Consider the following 19,491-nt stretch of genomic DNA (forward strand, 5'->3'; position numbering starts at 1 on the left):
AAGCAGTTTGCAAGTGTGAGGTCTCTGTCTTGAAAAAACTGGCCAGAAGTAAAGCAAATGACATCTCTCCACAGTACAGTCAGTTCTATTATGGATTGTGACAAAACAATGACGGTTCCACGTTTCACAAAAGAAGTAAACCGCCTACCAGGAACCCCTCCTGTACACAACCACCATCTTCCCCAACACGACCCTATCCTAATAGGTGAAGATTACGAGATTGTGATAGCAGGAACAAGGATATCAATTTTGTACCGTTCTGCAACAGAGCTACTTGGAAAAAGAGGGAGCTAACACCACACACTTTCTTTTGTGCTATGAAATATACATTTAACTTACGTCTAAATCTGAATCACATAACAAAGTTCGCTAACCATAGCAGCTCTGCAGTCAGCTTATACTTTTCTACACCTTTCACTTGCACACAGAGAAACATTTCGAATTTGTGATGACTCCACTGTGTACAGAAACACAAGATTCCCAGGAGACTTCGAGTTTCTGTGGAGTGCTCGGAAGAGGCACCAAGACAGGCGCAAGCCAGACAATCAGCACACAAGGGGTACAGCACACAAAGCATTCACATCCACTGAAAGTACACCAGCAAGCCAGCAATTACCTTCAGTATCTTTCAATTTTCTACAGTATCACTGGGAGCATTTTTGTAAGTAATAGCTGTCAGTCTATCTGTAAGCTAGCCCCCACCTACCAGTTTGATCAATTATTCCATGGCTATGTAAGTTCTCCCAGAGAGACCTCCTTTGACTGTAGTAAAAAAGAGTCTTGCCAAGCAGTCAGTCAGTTAACGTCAAGATATTAAGGTGAAGCTGAGTAGTCTGTAGGGACTCAAAAGTGAAAAGATGAAATCCAGGGTAAAATCTCTCAGGAAATATAGAAGAGAGATAGGTAAGCAATCTATTGTATGAACAGGTCTGAGAGTACTCAAGGCCTATAGAAACCTCTGTTCCAGACAAGGCCACACTGTACAGGATTGAAGTTTCTGTTTCTTGGTCATATACTTTTTTTCCTGACTGTGCACACAGTGCTGTTAGGGTGAATTCCAGTAGTATATGAAGAGGTGGCATAGTTGTTAATGGAGACTCAAATAATTGAAAACACGTCTCAAATAGAAACTGGAATGCTCATTCTGATGACATAGTCATTTCAGCATTGCATAATGCAAGCATGAGGTGAAATTAAATATGAAATTTGCAGAAAAATGTCAACTTATTATCTGTAAGTCTCAATGTATTACTGCTGCATTTAGTTGGAAAATTTATGTACAAATGTTTTGTATTCAGAAATGACCTGTAGGCACCTGGGCACATGATGCAGTGTCTGAAACTTGCAGAATAACTGGGGTTAATTTCTGTGCTATTTTACTCATCTGCTAAAAGAAAATAATACAATCTGTCTGAGTCCTTTCCAGATATGCTTAAGTCTACAAGAAGTAGCTGTTGCCCCTTTTGAAGGGAAACATGTTTCCCTTTTAATTAATTTTAAGCATTACAGACTCCTTGTGTAGTATTTCAATTCTCCACCTTCATCAGTGAAGGCTCCAAGATCCCGCTTGATACATCTGTCTTTTATGGCACTTGTAAATACTAAACTTTTTCCTAATGACAGCATGTGGGAAAAGGTTTCTGTTTCCCTGGAGGACTTCTGGAGTCACAGAAGACTCCTTCATCTGTATTAGGACAAACATAAGACTGCTCACGTTTCTCTTATGAATTGAGGGAATAGAAGTAGTGCTTCAGCCTTGTATGTATAGCACTTTTTGCTGTGACTTTCTGCTCCATCTTCTCCTCTTTTCAGTAACAGACTTTAGCTCCTGTATTGATGGATATTTGAGGCTTTTGCTTGGCGCTTCTCTTATTATTCTCTGTAGGAGCTGTTTTGCCTTTACATACATCTTTAAATGTTTATTAAGGTGAAGTTTTGAACCTGAATTTCCCACATCAAAGGAGAGCATTTAAGTATCGAATGATAGCATCAGCCTCTCTCTTGTTCACTCCCTCTAATCCAATTATACAGTGTAGATCTGCTTCAATAGAAAAGAATGGTAAAATAAGCTCGTAATTAGCCAATGACATGTATTCAAATGGGTTTTCCACATCTCATCGAGATGTTCTCTCTCGCAGTGCTAATCATTCTCCATCTTTCTCATTCTAACTAAAAATTCCAATCCTGCCAGAAATAGTTCTCAAGGACAGCTTTTGTCAAAATAGGTGTATTACCATGATTTTTCAGACACAGTTAAGCCAGTCTCTTTCAATGAACAATCATCTACAAAAAAACATCTATTTCTGTTTAACAGGTACCTTACAGCCCTGCTACTGAATATCAAGAAGTACAGCAGCAGTGCTCCTTTGTTCTAGCACTGATCCATTATGTGATCTCTGTCATATTGTTTAGGTACATATTATCACCCTTTCTATCCCCTAGCAACAGAAAAAACACCAGACTTAATGTTCACCTGCTTGCCTATGCTGCCTCTCAATTAAATGTCTCTGTGTTTAACCAGAAGCGCACTGCCATTTGCTCAAGGTATCATAATACTTTTATGTTTGACAACCCAGAGTCCTGCAAGTGTACCTCAACTTACAAAATACAAAACAGTTTAGCTCTTGCACAGACAAGAAAAAGTTTGAAAACTTGAGCAGAAAGTAATAAATAATTGTATAATCAATGAATATATGGATGTTATAATTAAGAAATATACAAGAAGGTTAGGTTAAACAGGTTATCGGTTATCCTGCTAAAGAAGAACGGATAGAAAGCTTACCCTTGTCCTCAAATCACCAAGAAGACCCCAAGGGGAGAGATCTCCAGAAAGAGATCCTTCCCCAGTAGCAGTCAGCCCTTAAATGGGGTCTAGGAGAGGGGCAGCCAGGCTCCACCCCTTCCAGTAGCACAGGAGAATCATCTTCACCTGTGCTCCCAGGTCTGACTCAGTGCTTGCTTCAGGTGATCAGTCAGTGGTTCAGGCATGATTCAGCAGTTCCCATTACAATAATAAACAAAATATAATACTTTTATTTCAGTTTTGTGGCTTCCTGAGATCAGATTTCATTATTTTGAACAGTGGTGCTTGGTAGTATTATATGAGGTAATGAAAGAGTCGGGGCTGTACTTTCTCTAGATCCAGGATGTTATAAATTCTCTTCACATCACAGATGTATAAAATAATTCACTGTAAAGTGTTTTGAAATCCTTGAAAGAAATGTCCTGAATACATTCAGAATATTAAATTTATTAACTAAATGTGTTAAGGAAAGATATTAGTTCCACCCGTTGAAACTAAAATAAAGAAATAACCTTTAATAAACACATGAGAAAGCAGGAAAGAAGAGAAATAGTTCTTTCAGTGATTATGTCTCTAATCTTTCATCCACATACATAAAAATGGCTGTTTATTACCAGGAGATAGCAGCTGAAGTAATAAAATCAAAAGCTGTTAACAGAAGTGTCTTTTAGTGATATGCTCACACTGTGTTAGAAGATTTGGCCTTCGTGAGAGACTGAAAAATACTATAGGAATTAAGCACAACAATTAATTGGTCCCTACCACGAGCAGCAATACCTGCCTCTGTTTTTTAAAATCAAACAAATCAATTGACTTAACTGTCAAATTACTACAGTGATGGTCTAGATTTATATCTAGACAGGATAATAATAAAGGTGAGATACAATAAATAACTCCAAAAACCACAATCTTTCATCTACAATTTGTGATTTTGATTTCTCCAGCTTATGGTTCTTCAAGAGATCTTCAGGAATTTCCTAAGAATTTACCTTTTGAAAATTCACATATTTATAGATTTCCTATGGTCAGATGCACAAAAATATTTGGCTTTTTAGAAAATTTTCATCAAAAGTCTCCAAAGTATTTCATTTAAAAGTACTTGAGTCGGATTGAGGTCAATGGTTTCAGCTAACTGCCACCTTAGAGACAGGGATAGGAAATAAAAATATCCTTCAGATTTGTTCTCTAGATGCATATATTCATCTAGGAGAAATACTGCTAACAAAATCATTTGAATTCAAAATGTTAAGGTCCCTTCCAGTCTGTTATTCCACAATTTTTTGATAATCTGTGGGTATCTCTTCTGAAATATTAGCAGAAGGCCAAGTATTTACTTTAATTTTTTCCAAGTTTCCTGAAACTCAGAGAGGACTATTATCCAGTGCCTCAGTACAGACTCAGGCTTGAAGAATGCCTGCAATCAAAATCCAGCTCAGAAAGCCTTTTTCTGGCATATGTCACTTCACTGGTATATGCTTATTTCTGGGCTGTTTTAAACTAAAAAAGGTAATGTTTTAGGGTAGATATATGGAAGATACTCTTCACTGTGAGGGTGGTGAGGCACTGGTACAGGTTGCCCAGAGAAACTGTGGGTTCTCCATCCCTGGAGGTGTTCAAGACCAGGCTGGATGGGGCTTTGGGCAATCTGATCAAATGGGAGTGTCCCTGCCCAGAGCAGGGAGGTCGGAAACAGGTGGTCTTCAAGGTCTCTCTCAAACCAAACCATTCTTTGATTATATAATTCTCCTGTTTGGATAAGTGATTGTCCTGCTTCAGCTATCAGCGTGCAGAAAAAAAAGGAAAAACAAACAAGTTATACTCAGATTTGTACTTGCTTTGTACAGAACAGACTTGATACAAAACTCAATGTAATGTAGGCACAAGGTCAATTACAGATATTAAAATGAAGTTACTATTCACAGGTCAGGATTCACCTGTCTTTCATTATGTGAAATGTAATAAGTCATCCCTGACCACTGTGAAATGGATAGAACAATTGAGCTCCTTTTTGGAAATCACTAAGGAACAATGGAGACTGCAGATAAGAATCAGACTCGTGTCATGTCTCAGAAAAACTGCTTTGACAAAAGGAGTCTCACTGAAATTCCTCTGGAAGGCATTTCATGAGATAAGTATCTATACAGAAGAGGGATAACAGATAAGATGATGTGAGAAGAAGCACAGGAAAGCCAAAAACAATGCCACAAAATCAGAAAGTATGAGTAAAGAAACTGCTATTTCTTAACTGTTGTGTTCAGGGTCACAAGTCTTTGTGTATTTTCTTTCAAATATAAACAAAGAAAGAAATAAAGTAAATGCTATTCATCAGAAACACTTCTGAGTTCTGAAACAAATACCCTTCTCTGAGACGTTAAAGTATAGCAATCACAATGCACTGGAGATGGGTCAAAACCCAGAAAGAAGCAGAAAGAAAGTTAGCATTTTATTTCAGAGGAATTTTCTATCTGGGACAGAGGGGAAAGAAAACACACCGACTGGCCTTTTTCCAGCTACCTCTTTTTCAATATATAAGAAGTCTGGAGCAGAAAAGGCACTAAAGAATTACTTGCATAGCAATTCCACATGAAAAAATTGATTCTCAAGGAGGAGAAACTTCGGGCAGCTTGTTCAGCCTTTAGGAAATCTGACTGGAGTATAAAAGAAGCCATGTATTAAGCTGTTTGTATAAACTTCAAACACAGTTAATTTCAAAATAACAGTCTGTTATTCACGTTCACTGAATGAAAGAATTTCTGCTTGTTCATGGTTATTTTTCTCCGTTGTAAGAAATAACAGTAACAGAATATGCAGTTGCTTCTTGCAGTGCTACAACACTCATTTTAATATCAGTCTCCTGCAGATAAAAACAGTATTTTTATCACAAAATCAATGGCAGTATATCTTCTTCAGTCCTACTCCAAACTTTCAAGGTATTTTGAGATTTCCACAATATACTTGAGATACTTCATCTAAAAAATATACCAGGGAGGTAACTAAAATGACTTATCAGTGGTCCGCTATCCTATACAACAGCAGGAAAATGCGATCTTGTTCAAAACGGATTTCTCCCACATTTGCTTTTCTACAAACTGTGAGGGTGCATCAAGCACCTCAGCAAAGACACTTACTATGCAGAGCCTGTCTGTCAGCCACATCAGCCTGAGCTCACGGTTTCCAGCCTCCTTGCACAGAACAGAGCTGTAGGGAACGCTGCTCTCACTGGCAGCTGCAAAACACAGCAAACAAGCTTCTCTTTGATCCAAAGCAATTACAAAACAAAACAGAAAAAAACACCAACAAGTCAAAAAACACTGAAGGTCACTGGTTTTCGTTTCCCAGTTTTTTTAAACTGAAAGGAAAAGAGGGAAGGGAAATAAATGTTATCTATGAAATGCTGTCTGGAATAGCAAAAATTAGCATTTGTTTTCAAATGCACTTAAGTGGCAAAACTGGCAAATGGATTCAGCTGAACCAAACAGAAGGTTTTTGTGAAAAACACTGCATGAAGATCCTGACAAACTCTGCTTGAAGCCACATATTTATGTAGCCTTTAGGAGATGTTAACCATAAGATAGAATGAGCAGAGGTATAGCTGAAAAAGTGCAAACACACTGCTATCTTGAGGCCCTCCTTCAGCATAGTGTTGGCATAAATAGGTCATTCTCTGAGTCCTCTTGTGGAATTGCTACTGCAGGGCTCTGCTGCAGACTTGCACAGATATGTCTCTTTACAGCACATCAGATGGAAGTATACAACTAAAAGTCACAAAAAGATCCTGCATCACTTGTGAATTTTGTGTATCCTTAAAGATACAGGAAAACATTTCTGAAAAAGTGACTGATAAATCTGGATGTTTCTAAGGAGTGAGACTTGCACAGTGCTGATACTGTAACAGTGGATATCCTATAAGCAGTATGAAGTGACAGAGAAATATGGAAGGTGAAGGAAGGAGGTCAGAGAATACTTTTTTTTCTTAGCAGCCATTAACGAAATAACAGTTACTAGAAGTTTATCATTTCATTTCTCTCAGATCTGGCAAACAAATAAGTAGGCAAAGCTTTCTGTACTAAAAATACACCTGTGTTTTGCAGAACTCACTGGAATCTGTAGCACTGTGAAAGTTCACTGCAATCTGCACCTGCAGTTGGGGGAAACATCCTGCATCTAACACATCACAAGCAGAACTGATTCTCAGACCAGCCTCTGCAAATGCCACAAATATTATGTACGCATGTACAAATATGTGTATATATGTACCACAGGCAAATCTATGCATGCATTTTATGAAGACTGCTATAATGTAATATAGTGTGGTGAAAATACATGGTTATAAAGAAAACCCACCCTCTTGCCTTAAAAGAAGAGCTTGTCTTTACATGACTGAGAAAGGAGTATCTTCCTTTGGTTTATTTTCCCTTCCCTGAACTTCATCTTTTACCTCTTCAGCTTATCTCAATATCTATCCTACAATTGATCTATGACTTGATGATAGCAAGCATACTGCTGTTCCCACCACAATGAGTTACACAGTGGAGATCAGGATGATGTGCTGCTTTCTATATGAAGGCAGGAAATTAACAGCCAAAGAAATCAGCACGAGGAGCTGTATATTGGCTGAAGGGTAGATTAGCCCCTTATTCCTGTATCATTAAAGATCAAAGGAGAGAACTCAAATGTCAACAACTTTACAAGTACATGCTTAAAGCTCTGAACAGCCAGGAAAATAGAAGCAAGTCAACCTAGGAGAGCATTCAAAGAACATTACATTATCAGGATTCTGTATTTTGCTTTAGCAGGTCACCTTAAAGCTATGTAGTGTTGAGGATTTAAGGCTCTTAAGGAGATTAAGGGTTCAAGTGCTGCGAACAAACAAATTTAGGCTACTAAAAATCACAATTCTAGATTTTAAAATGTGTATGAGATGATTAAAAGTACGAGTTAGTGATTTTTAATTATTTTGTGCAAGTTTTCCATATTCATAAGTCTGTGTGGAGAAGCACAAACTGCATCCTGATGAAGCACATCATTATCTCACACTCCAGCACCACTTCTGTACAGCACAAGACATGATCTCAGGGATAGGAAATAAAGTAACACTGCAGTAAAATCACAGTTTCAAATGCCCACAGTACCCCTGGGGGATGACACTATCAGACTATAAATCTTAACTTCGTGTGGCATCTTCTGCTCCGCTCTGACCATCCACTCTGCTTTAGCTCTGCTGTCCAGAGCTGGTACATGGATTCTCCAGAGCTGCATGAATTTTCCATATTCATCCTGGCATGGGGAATGGGCACAGTCAGGCCAAGGCTTCTGCTTCCCTCATTGCAGCCAGCCTGGCTGAGCATCAGAGCAGAGATACCATGCTGGGACCATTCATGACTCACAGGAAAGGAGTGATGGAAGAAGTGCCGAACTATAGTGGAATAATCTCATCCTTGAAATAAACTGAGAAGGTGTACAGTTTTCCCACAGCTCTCAGGACAATTACAAGGGGGAGTTCAACCATGAACTCCCCCATGGCTGGATGCTGGGAGAGACTTTGCCCCAAATGACACCTTCCCAACAGGAACCATTCTCAGCTAATCTGTTTGCATCCTATTAACTTACTTTCTTAGCGTCAGTACTGTGAAATGTTTAAGTGATAACTTCAGCACTACACAGCTATTTCATTAATATTTACCACAGTTCTGCAGTAATATTCTTCCTTTTCCCTGAGATATCCCTTTAATTCACAAATGGTCATTTGTAGTATTACAGACAAAATGCCCTTGAAATATGACAACAGACAAGTTTTTTTTTTACTCCAACCTGGTCATAAGTTGAAGGTCTGTTTTTTTTGGCACAATTCTAGCAAAGTATTCCATTCACTATTTTGAAGAGCAGAACCTGAAACACTGTTTTCTGTGGTTGTTATGGTGAATTGTGACTGCCTAATGTCAGTAGCCTACTTTTTAATTAGTCTGTTGTAATAAAGTCTGCTTTCCCAGACATCTAGTCATCAGATTTTCAGATGCTTTGCTTGCAACTAGAAATAGATTCATTAAAATCCAGCAAGAGCTGATACTGAACAGGGATTCTGTTGATGGTAGCATTTTCTCGAAAAATGAGTAAGCTAATGTAGAAAAGAAACAAATGCAGGAGAAGGCTGTGCACACGTAATTGGGATCAGGACAAGTGCTTGGAGGTATCCAGCAGAATTTCCTATGCAGTACTGCAGGTGTCACAGAATATCACATGACTACGCTGGCTTACCCATATGTTTATGCACAGCAAACTGGGCACACTTGAGGTCCAAATTACCTGTTTATCTTTTAGCATTTCATGAGGTTGTATCTGAGGGGAATCATTCACCATGACATACCACTGCTATGAATATGCAGTTTCTCAAAGGATTAATCTCTAGTCACCTAGTACTCTTTCAGACTATCATCAGCACTTAAATTTTACCTTGAAAGGCACAAGTTCACTGGGGCAACAGCATTCACCATAAGAAAATATTAAAACTGCACAGCATCAGTATCATCTTTCTGTTGGATGCTAGACATTCTATAGAAAGAAACTATATAAAGCAAGGACAAGATACACACATCTTTATTTTACTATATTCTCCCAGCAGTCCCCAGTTTTACTCCAAAAACTGGAGAGAGTGGCTGATATACAGTATTAACAGCACCCAAGGCAATAATCCTTCACTGAACCCTGCCTAAACCTCAGTTTGTCACCTCTAGAGGTGACAAACTACTACAGTAAAGTTTCCCTGGTATGTTTTAGCAGTACTAATACACTAGCAAAAACCACCCACAGAGATGTTGACATCTCTGATCCCAAGAGCCTGAGTTTCTCCTAGTGTAACCTAATGGAGGACCACGACCAGCTAAGTGCTTCCTCTGGGGAGTACTACGGAACATAGCTATTGAGTGTTTTTAAAGTCATTTTGAGCTCTAGCAGACAAGATGAAAATGTTTAATTTAGTTCTGGTAGAGTATATAAAGCACTTTCATTACACAACCAAGCTCTATGTATTATGTAGGGTTTATATCCAACTATGTAGACTTTACAAATTGAATATAGTCACCTAGCTGGGAAGGAATGTTTTTGGCAAAGGGAAAAAGTAGATTTGTAAATTATTTTATCAGAATACATGGTAGCAGAGATCACTGTGTACAGAAGGCTTAAATACATATCTTCAGTGTGACATAAAGTTCCCACTGTTCATGTAACTCCTGTATACTGAGACACCATTTAAAATATTAAAGTTCAGACACACTTAACAGCTATTTCTGCCCTAACACTGCCCAGAGTATCACAAGCATCAATTTGTAATTAAATCTCTGAAGATACCTGCTGTATTTTTCTTAAACAATTATATAATTTTGTCTTGAAGTTGACTCTGCTATGTTCCCGGAGAATATTCCTATTTAAAATAAACATATTTTATTATCTATAAAGTGCAAACTTTTTTTTTGTGGCAATATGTTAGCATATAAATTATATTCCACTTGCGAGTGGAATTTTAAGGTAAACTATTTAAGTCATGCAAATATATTGTTCATAGCAAGAAATACATTTATTACATAGTTTACTAACAAGAAAAATCAATCTTGTGTGTGTAATTTTTAATTTATGCAGTAAAAAAGATACCTGAAAAGAAACCAAGGGTCCTTACAATTTGGTTTTGTATAAGCAGCCCATACTGCTTTGCTACTTTATGAGCCTGAAATGAGATTGTCTGGAAATTCATTATTTTTTTTCCTGTTGAAACGGAAAGAAATGAAAAAAAGAATATGAAAAAATGGTTTCACTTCCATTTTCTCTCATTTTTAATATAATGATATACTTTAGGTGACACGGGAAAGTGTTCTGTAAACACAAAAGCATGAGATTCATAGATTTTCTTGAACATAGTGAGCACTTCAAAATTCTCTCACTACAGCATTCAGCTGCTTTACAAGGTTACAGCTAAGCCTAAATCCTCTTTCAGTGAAAGAAGAGCTTCATTTTATTATTTTAATTCAAAATGGTAGTACTTGTTCCCAAACTTACACAGTGAGCAGCTCTGCAGCTAACCCTGATATGGTGCTCAGTGCCTTATCAACAGAGCGACTTGAAAACTGAGAAGAATACAGAGGTCACCAAATTCAGCAGCACCTCCTATGTCTCACCCTCCAACATGGAGCTGATGCTCATTATAGCACTTTGCTTTGTCTCATTTTAAATGGTCCCAGGATGGGATTTCCTATTTCAGCTGCTATTGCCCTGCAAAGGAAACAGACACCTCTGTCTGGGTCTACATCCAGCAGCACGTATGGGAGCCTCTCTCTGTTTCATTCCAGGGGATTAATGTTCACTTTCAAAGACAGCTCAAGAGATGAGGGGAAGAGAGAGAGATCAGATCACTTTAAAACCACTTTCTCATATTGGTGACTTTCATAGCAAGGCTGATGATGGCTGTATTTATTTGCCTTAGGATAGAACAACAGCGGCAGCACGCAGCTGGAAAAAAGCTCACAATAAACACAACGTATAAGTTATTTGGAAGAAAAAAGAAGAATCACCTCATAGGCATTTCTTTTCAGAGGAAGAAACTCATACATATTTTTTCCTTGTTTCTTGCCCTCTCTTTGATCCTGTTTCACATACTGAACGCTCTCTGTGCTGCCAAGGTGAAGTCTCTTCTGTTTTGCCTCAGGGCTCATCGAACTGGGAGCTCTGGCAAAGGGTGGGAAATAAAAACCTCTTCTTGCACAGTCAATTCTGGAGTCAAGTCTGTCAGATTTACCCAGAGGAGCAGTGCAGGTCTTCTCTCCTTTGCTTCTCTGCCCTCCTACCACCATCTTTCTCAGCAGCCCAAGCCCTCAGAGATCTGAGTACCACTTTTTTGCTTTTATACCACTGATGATCCCCCCCCCATGCAATCCACTTGCATCCCTCATTGTGCCAACACTTGCCATTTAGATAGCTTTTTCATCTTCAAAGCACTTTACAGACATCAATTAACCCAAATCTAGATTAATTAATCTGACAATTAATTTGCTATACATCCAGTAGTTACAACAAAAGAGAACAAATTAAATCCTATCAAAGTCCTTAAAATGAGTTCTCGTCACCAACAAAAACTGGATCAAGCTCATTTCTTCAGTTCACTTCACAGCCCTCAATTTTCCCTACAATATGGTATTTTTTTCCCCCACTATCTGCAACAGATTTAACGTGAATACAGCCAGGGAAAGGGGAGAGGGAGAGAGGAATCTGGGAGCTGAGGTCACATACACCATGACTTCATAAGTTCTATTTTAAGGATGACCTTAAACTTTGTACCTCACCTATTAAAACTTTACGAAGATTGACTGGGTCAGTCCTCAGTGTGCTCAGATAGATAAATCAATGTTCCAAACACTGGTGCAATTAATGAATTTAGGAAGCACTAATTAACCTAAACTGAGAAAACAGTGAGCAGTTGCAGGAAAGTCCCCAAAATCACCAAACACTTTGAGTTTTTAATGATCAGTGCAGTGGTTCTGCAACCACAGGCACATAGGGAGAACCAGGAAATGAGAGAAAGCAAGAGAAACATTGAAGAACTGTAGTATTCCAATGAGTGATTTACTGAAAAAGTATGTCTAGTGGCAGTGTTATAGAGGCCATCTTTTACAGTGTGTCATTTATTTTCATTTTACATAAACCTTCAAAATAATGCATCATCCTCTCAGAAGACTGTTTTAGAACTCCTTAGTTAAGCAGTATGTGCATGCACTTCTGTACAATCAATGAACATACAGATGGTATAGTATACCCAGGAGTTTAGCTGATGTAATTATTATACTAGATTAGGAAGAAAGGACACCCATCCTATCCTGGGCTTGTGTAATAGACGCCAGTGGAGCAGATCTCCAGAGAGATCCTTCCCCACTGGCAGTCAGCTCTTAAATGGGTCTAGGAGAGGTGCAGCCAGGATCCACCCCTTTCTGCAGCACAGGAGAATTGCCTTCACCTGTGCTCCTGTGGCTGACTCAGTGCTCGCCTCAGGTGATCAATCAGAGGTTCAGGCTGTGATTCAGCAGCCCCATACACACTTCCATTCGCTTCTACCAGATGCCCATTACTTTATATGAACCTGTATTAAATATATACCACGTCCCAATATTAAGCCTAAGTTCCTGTGCGTTTGTTTTGACCACCAAGAGGAAATGTTTATTATCTAAAATTATCAGCTGCACAGTCAGTTTTATAGTTCTCACGTGGACATTCACAAGACGATAACATCCTTAAAAGCACTAGGAAACACTACGCAGATTATTATGGAGATATCTCCACCCTCCAAGGGTGAGGCAATTATTCTAAAGATTCCAGGAGAATGCCGGAATGTAAAGAAAAAAAGTGACTTATTGAAAAAATATTTTAAAGACATCTTTAGATCCATGTTAAAGACACATAAAGATTGAGTCCCCCTTTTTTGTTGTTTAATAATTTCCACAAGAAAGACTTCATATGCAAATGTCTCTTCAGTGACACTACGGTAAGCAAGGAGGGAATGATTGGCTCCACTAGCATTAAATTTATGAGTAAACTGAAGGGGAAAATGTAGAATGAGTAGTTAATCAGGTATGACTGAAATCACCTAATCAAGTAAATAAACAGCAAGCCTAAAATAAGCTGTAATTGGTTCTTAATGCCAGTTGCTTTCTACATGGAATTAAAATCAAAAAGAAAACAGCGAAAATAAACAAGTATTCTTTTACAGAGCAGTGTGAAATCCTTCAGTTCATGCTTTTCTAATCATCATTTGATAGTGCTTGAATTGTCCTTTGTGCCACGAGCTTTACAAAATCCTGCACAAATCATTGCTGTTGACCATAAACTATCTTTCTACATTAGCGTGTCAAACATTTTTTGACAGCTAAACTGTGAAAGAATAAAAGCACTAATGGATTTGTTTGAACATGTTATTTAACGCTCGTCTCTTAAGCTTTATTTGGCCTTCTGCACAGGTTCTGCTCAGTTACTTCCACCACTGGCTTTCACAGATACTGAGGGCTTAGTGAAGGATTACAGTTTATAATATACCCATATAAGCACAGCTGTAGTCAAGCCTTAAAGGTCACCCAGAGCTTATTGATCTAGAGAACACTGCAGTAATAACTCAGAGAATATTAAAATAACCACTGCTATTTGCTTTTCCTTAACTCGGAATAAAGTAGTCAATGCACTCACAGGCCTTTAATAAACTTTTTTCTCTAATGACCCACCAGCTAGCATGAAAGATTCCACGCTTAAATCAGAAAGAAATGTGATTAGAACTATTTGAGAAACACCCAATCTTCCACCCATAACAGACCAGGGAAGAGGTTAAAATTAAAATTAAGTCATTGCCTATTTCCATCCAGTGTAATATCAAAATCATTTCAGACTGTGAAGATTCTTCTATGAATATTATAAGTAAGGATCACATTCTATAACTCGCATCAGAAAGGCCAGTATATTGTTATTTATAAAGGTCTTAGTAATTAAATGAATTGAAAATCTATCACATGAGCTTTCAACACCTGAATGCATCTCACAGTAGAAGAAAGCACCTGCAGATAGACCCTTCAGCAGAAAACCAAACAATCTGTGTGCTAACATGTACCTCCTCCATCATATCCCACAGACAGAGCCAAAGGAAGTCAAGATGAGATAAGAGGGAATACAGAAGGAAAGGCTGAACCAAGCTTTAACCTCGCTAGAATTGTATGAATTGGGCAACCTTTCCGTTGTTATTCAAGAGCACCAAATCTTCCCATAAAGTAACATCCCTGGGCTTCGTGCTGCAGGGAACCATTCCTATACATGGAGGCCTTATGACGTGATGTAAGAGACAGCCCAGGTAACAGCAGTATGGGTCCCACTAATCACATGCATACATGTCAGTAAGATCAGGACCATAGCCTGTAATCTAGGCTAGGGAGGGATAAAACAATTAAAAAATTAACAACAATGGAGTTACAGTATACGTATTTTTGAAAGGTAGAAAAATATGTAACTAATGCTCTTCTTCTGAAAAGTTTCCCAATATGGATGGAAGATGGATAGGATTTTCCATAGAACTATGGCATGTGCTTCTCTTCCTTCGTAGTTTCGTTTATTACTTTACCTTTAGCAATCATTTTCTTCCTGCTCTGTGTCTCTTATCCTAATTTATTTTTTTAATGAGCAGAATGTCTTTCAGTGAGGTTCTCTGAAAGAAAATATTCTTACTCTATGCCATTTGCACAGCATGGTCTGTGGCCCAACAGCATCTTGTCAGGTGTTCATTCCCCGAGTATTAAAATGTATAATACCTACAAAAAAAGTGATTATTTTTCAGATAATATCACCAGGACTCCACTAGAACAAGAGGAACATTAGAATGGATGACTGTAGATGATCTCTATCAGGTTATATTCAAAATGCAATCCTGGATTTCAAATAAATCTTTGATAGCCACATATCTCACATGCTGAAACCAAATCAGAATGCCAGATTCCACAGGTTAGAGTCCCTCAGCATCACAGAATAGGATAAAAATTGCTCCCAGAAGGATTATAACCCTCATTCTGATTTGTCAGTAATTATCAATGTGAATTAAATCTCTTAACATATTAGAAAGGCAATGCACTACTTTTGGATCAAAGTTTTTTATTATTATTGTTGGTTTTTTTTTTTTTTTTTTTTACTTCAGTGCATACATGAATTGTCTGCACTGTTAGCATTAAAGGAAGTTATGATTGGCACTGAAGTGTGACTGGACTTCTCGGAAGGTTTCAATGTCTGGGAAGAAAAGCTCAGTAGGTTCATAAATCTAATATAGCTTTTTCATAATAAAACCTAGAGCAGCAATAATTGCAATAAAGTTTTAGAAGGCATCCTGAGGGGAATAAAAAAATAACTGCTCTCTTCATTACAGCTAAATAAAGCAAAATTACTTTTTCCTTTTTTTTTTTTTATACTGCCCATAAGGAATCCAAATTAACAGACTCTGCAGAAGATGATGGCAAAAGACTTTTGACAGAGACCTTAATTATCAGCTGCTTTGATTTTTGTGACCTTGCACATCTTATCTTTCTAAACAGACATTTTAAATACGGAAGTTTCAGATGCCCAGACAGTATAAAGGCTGCTTTGGGCACAACTCTAACAAAGGGCAAACTTCTGTAAGTTAAACTGACTTGTTATAGTGTATTTTTGCAGTGTTAATCCAAACTCCTTACGACGTGAATCCAACCACTAAGCTCAGTATCCATGCAATTTCAGTAGCAGAAATGAAAGGGCAAAGTTTCAGAGCTGCAGACAGCCTAGAGGGGCATGCATGTTGGACACTGGAGAGTCAAGGGCAGCGGGCGGTGTAATCCATCTGTTATTGAGAAGGCTACTTCTGTTTGCAGAATTCCCGCAAACGGCTATTTCCCTTCAAGAGTTTCTGTTGCCTCCTAAAGCCTTAACTTAGATTATGCCTTCCAGAGTATACCAGAAGGAAATTGCAGGTATGGGTTCATGATTATCCAGCCTCATGCAATTACTGCTCACCATGAGCAGGCAATCCTTGCTAGAAGCCGAAGCTCAGCACAGCAGCTGGAATACACAAATGTTAATTATGGCAGAGGGAATTCTTGTAACATTTACAAGTAACATATGCTATATACTTTATGCAGTGAAACAAAACATCTAAAGTCAAATCTTCACAAATACGGTAGTGCAAAGATTGTAATGCTCTGTCAGTGTAAATCAAAAAACAAACATTCAGACAGCACAAAACTCATCACAGACATTTCTCCTCTCCGATTCTCATTATTTACATTTTTTTGTCCTTGCTACCATCAAATTCCTAAGTTATGGTCTGCATAGAAAGCAGACAAAATTGCCATCTGACAAATACTATATGCTATCTGTCAAACCCAAGTTATTTTGGAGCCTGCTCTACCATAGCAGCCTTATCTTATGCCCACCACAAGGTATAATGGCCTGAATTTGAAATAAGCTTCCAGCTTGATTATTATCTTACAGCCACAATTAATTGTAAAGTATTTCTGCATAGCAGAATCTGGTGCAAAGCCTACTAGTTTTAACTTTCCTGTGAAAATGTGAGCTGTAGCCTTAGGCAAACATCCAGACATCTAAATCACGGCCTGTAAACACTTACATACTCAAATGAAAACACCAACTAACAAAAGAAAACCCCAACATACATCCTGCAGAATCAGACTATTTTGAAAACTGTCAATAAATTTGTAAGATCCAACTTGGTTTCATTTTCACCTTATCCATTCCCTTCATTCACTTTCCCCTGTCTTCTTTACTGGCAGTCATAAAGGACTATTCTCATTTCTCTTCACCCTATCTTTTGACAGTATCACCTGCAAACGAATTCAACTGCTGTCTCTCTACTCATGGCTCAAAGATCTCCCCCTTTATTTCCAGACCCATCTTTCCTGTCCAAGCTGAAATCTTATCCCTTATATTACCTTTCACCTCAATCTCAAAGATATTAAAGCACATTTCTACCTTTAAATCACATCTCTCTATCCTTATGGACTTATTATTGCCATGACATTCTAGGCATCACATTTCATTTGCATCTCCTTCTAGAATTTCTCATCTAAGTGATTTAAAGGCCACATATACACAAGCTTCTTTGAATGACGGAAATAGGGTCTATCTCCCATTCCAAACCTTTACAGTCACACTACTAATGGATGTTACTTGTTCCAATTTAGGATACTTTATGCATAAGCTGCTTCCATCAGTGGCTTGCCCTTCTCTAGTAGATCAAAGAGTTGCTCAGCCTTTCCAAGTCTTTCAGAGTTCATTCTGTTCAAAAGCAGTAGCTCAGCTCCCATCCCTACCAAAGCTATGAAGGGAACTCAGTGTCCAAACAAGCAGCCATGCTGCTTTCTCCAGCACTTCCCTTATGTCAGGAAGTAACAACCTAGTCCTCAAAGACGCCAGTGGTGCTCACAGTCCTTGATTCTCCTTTAAATCCCTCATATCAGTCACGTTACTACATCTAGAGGATAGCTGCTTCCCACACCCGCATCCCCGAGAACTATATTGATTATACAACACAGAACAATTTGCTTGTTTTCTGCGCCTCAGGCAGTAGCTTGTAGATATTTATTCTATTCCATTAATTTAGAAAATTGCAGCCTCCCAAGACAAAGTCATTATCCTGACATCTCACATTACTGTCATTCTACAGATGCTACAATAAATAACTCCTACACACTTCTTCGTTTGTGTTAGAAATCCTCTTTAGCCAATACTGTTAATTTTGCTTGCAGTTTATAAAAGAGACTGAGATGTGAGGAAAAGAACAGCCTCCATCTCATCTTCTGCAGCTCTGTTCCAATCCTGCTGAGCATGCCAAATACAAATGGTTTGACCATTTACCAACTAAGAGAGTGATGGAAAGATCTGCTGCATATGCTTCCCTGTACCACCTGAGGTACTTCCAGCATCTCAGATGCACCCATCACAAACACCTTGCTCTGGCCTCCTAAGAGTCCCACACTCCAACAACTCTACCTTTTATTTTTCCTTGTTACATCTCCTATTCTTCCCTCAGACTTCCTCACACTTTTGGTGCCTCTTTTGTCCTGGGACTCATGTTCTTTGCTGACAACTGTCACAAAGGACACAAAAAAATACATAAAAATACTATTCATTTCTGTGTCTTCCTTGTGCATCCCCTGCTATACAAATGTATACATACAAGCATTGTGTTTGTATCAATATTGTTCCACAACAACAATACTGATTTTGTGAAGTCATAAATCACAATCAGCATAGCCAATATAAGTTTAGGCACTCATAGGACTACTTTTTATCTTTTCCATGCATTCATGGAATGCACTGCAACATGAGGAGACCACGCATTTTATTATTTTTTTTTCCTATCAGCACAGCACATCCTATGGTATGTAATAAGTGAAAAATGACAGCATCATTCTGAACGTTTATACAATTGTAGAATGTAAGAAGGTCTGCAGAAAGAAGGATCAGTTTTGTTAGAAACCTCAGTATGAATAACAAAAATGGTATTTTTGTGTCTGGTGTTCTCCCACCAGGTCCAAGAGGCTAAACAAATACTGGGGACAGTTCCCCTTGTTACATTTGCAAACATTTTTTAATTTTTAGAGTTTAGTATTTGCCTTAAACCTGGTTAGAAGAATAGAAAAAAATTATTCACACATGATTTAATCTAAATTATCCGCAAGAAGATTTTTTTCTATATAGAGCTCTGAGTGCTCAACTCTCAGTGTTTCTGGTAGCACTGTCATTACTATGGCATATGCCTTTCTGTGGCCATCCCATTTTTCACATATGTTAACTGAGTTCATTAATAAGCGTTTCATTTACAGAGTGTCTCCAACCAGAAAAGCAAGGGAAGAGTAAATAAAATGGTGTCAGGGCTGAAATTTCTCTTGAGCATATGTTCACCAGTTAAATGGTGCTGGGTTCAAATTATCCAACTGATTGGCAAAAACAATCCCATTATTTCTCTAAGGTACTCTAAGAACAGTAGAGCATAATCTGCTGATTACAGAGGATTATCAGTTCTCTGCATCCTTAATTTGATTGTGTTAATCATAAAACAGCCGTGTGATCATCTTGATTGCCAGAGGGCAGAGCAGAATAGCAATTTTCAATTGAAAAAGGCAGACAAAGTCCTG

General features: G+C 38.2%; 1 protein-coding gene across 4 annotated transcripts in view; it reads right to left on the bottom strand.

The window, feature by feature from the left end:
- Positions 1-19,491, bottom strand: part of CPNE4 (copine 4) — a 262,207-nt gene that overhangs the window by 70,199 nt on the left and 172,517 nt on the right. The window lies entirely within an intron of this gene.

The sequence above is a fragment of the Meleagris gallopavo genome, chromosome 6, assembly GCF_905368555.1.
Source record: "Meleagris gallopavo chromosome 6, MGAL_WU_HG_1.1, whole genome shotgun sequence".
Classification (NCBI taxonomy): domain Eukaryota; kingdom Metazoa; phylum Chordata; class Aves; order Galliformes; family Phasianidae; genus Meleagris; species Meleagris gallopavo.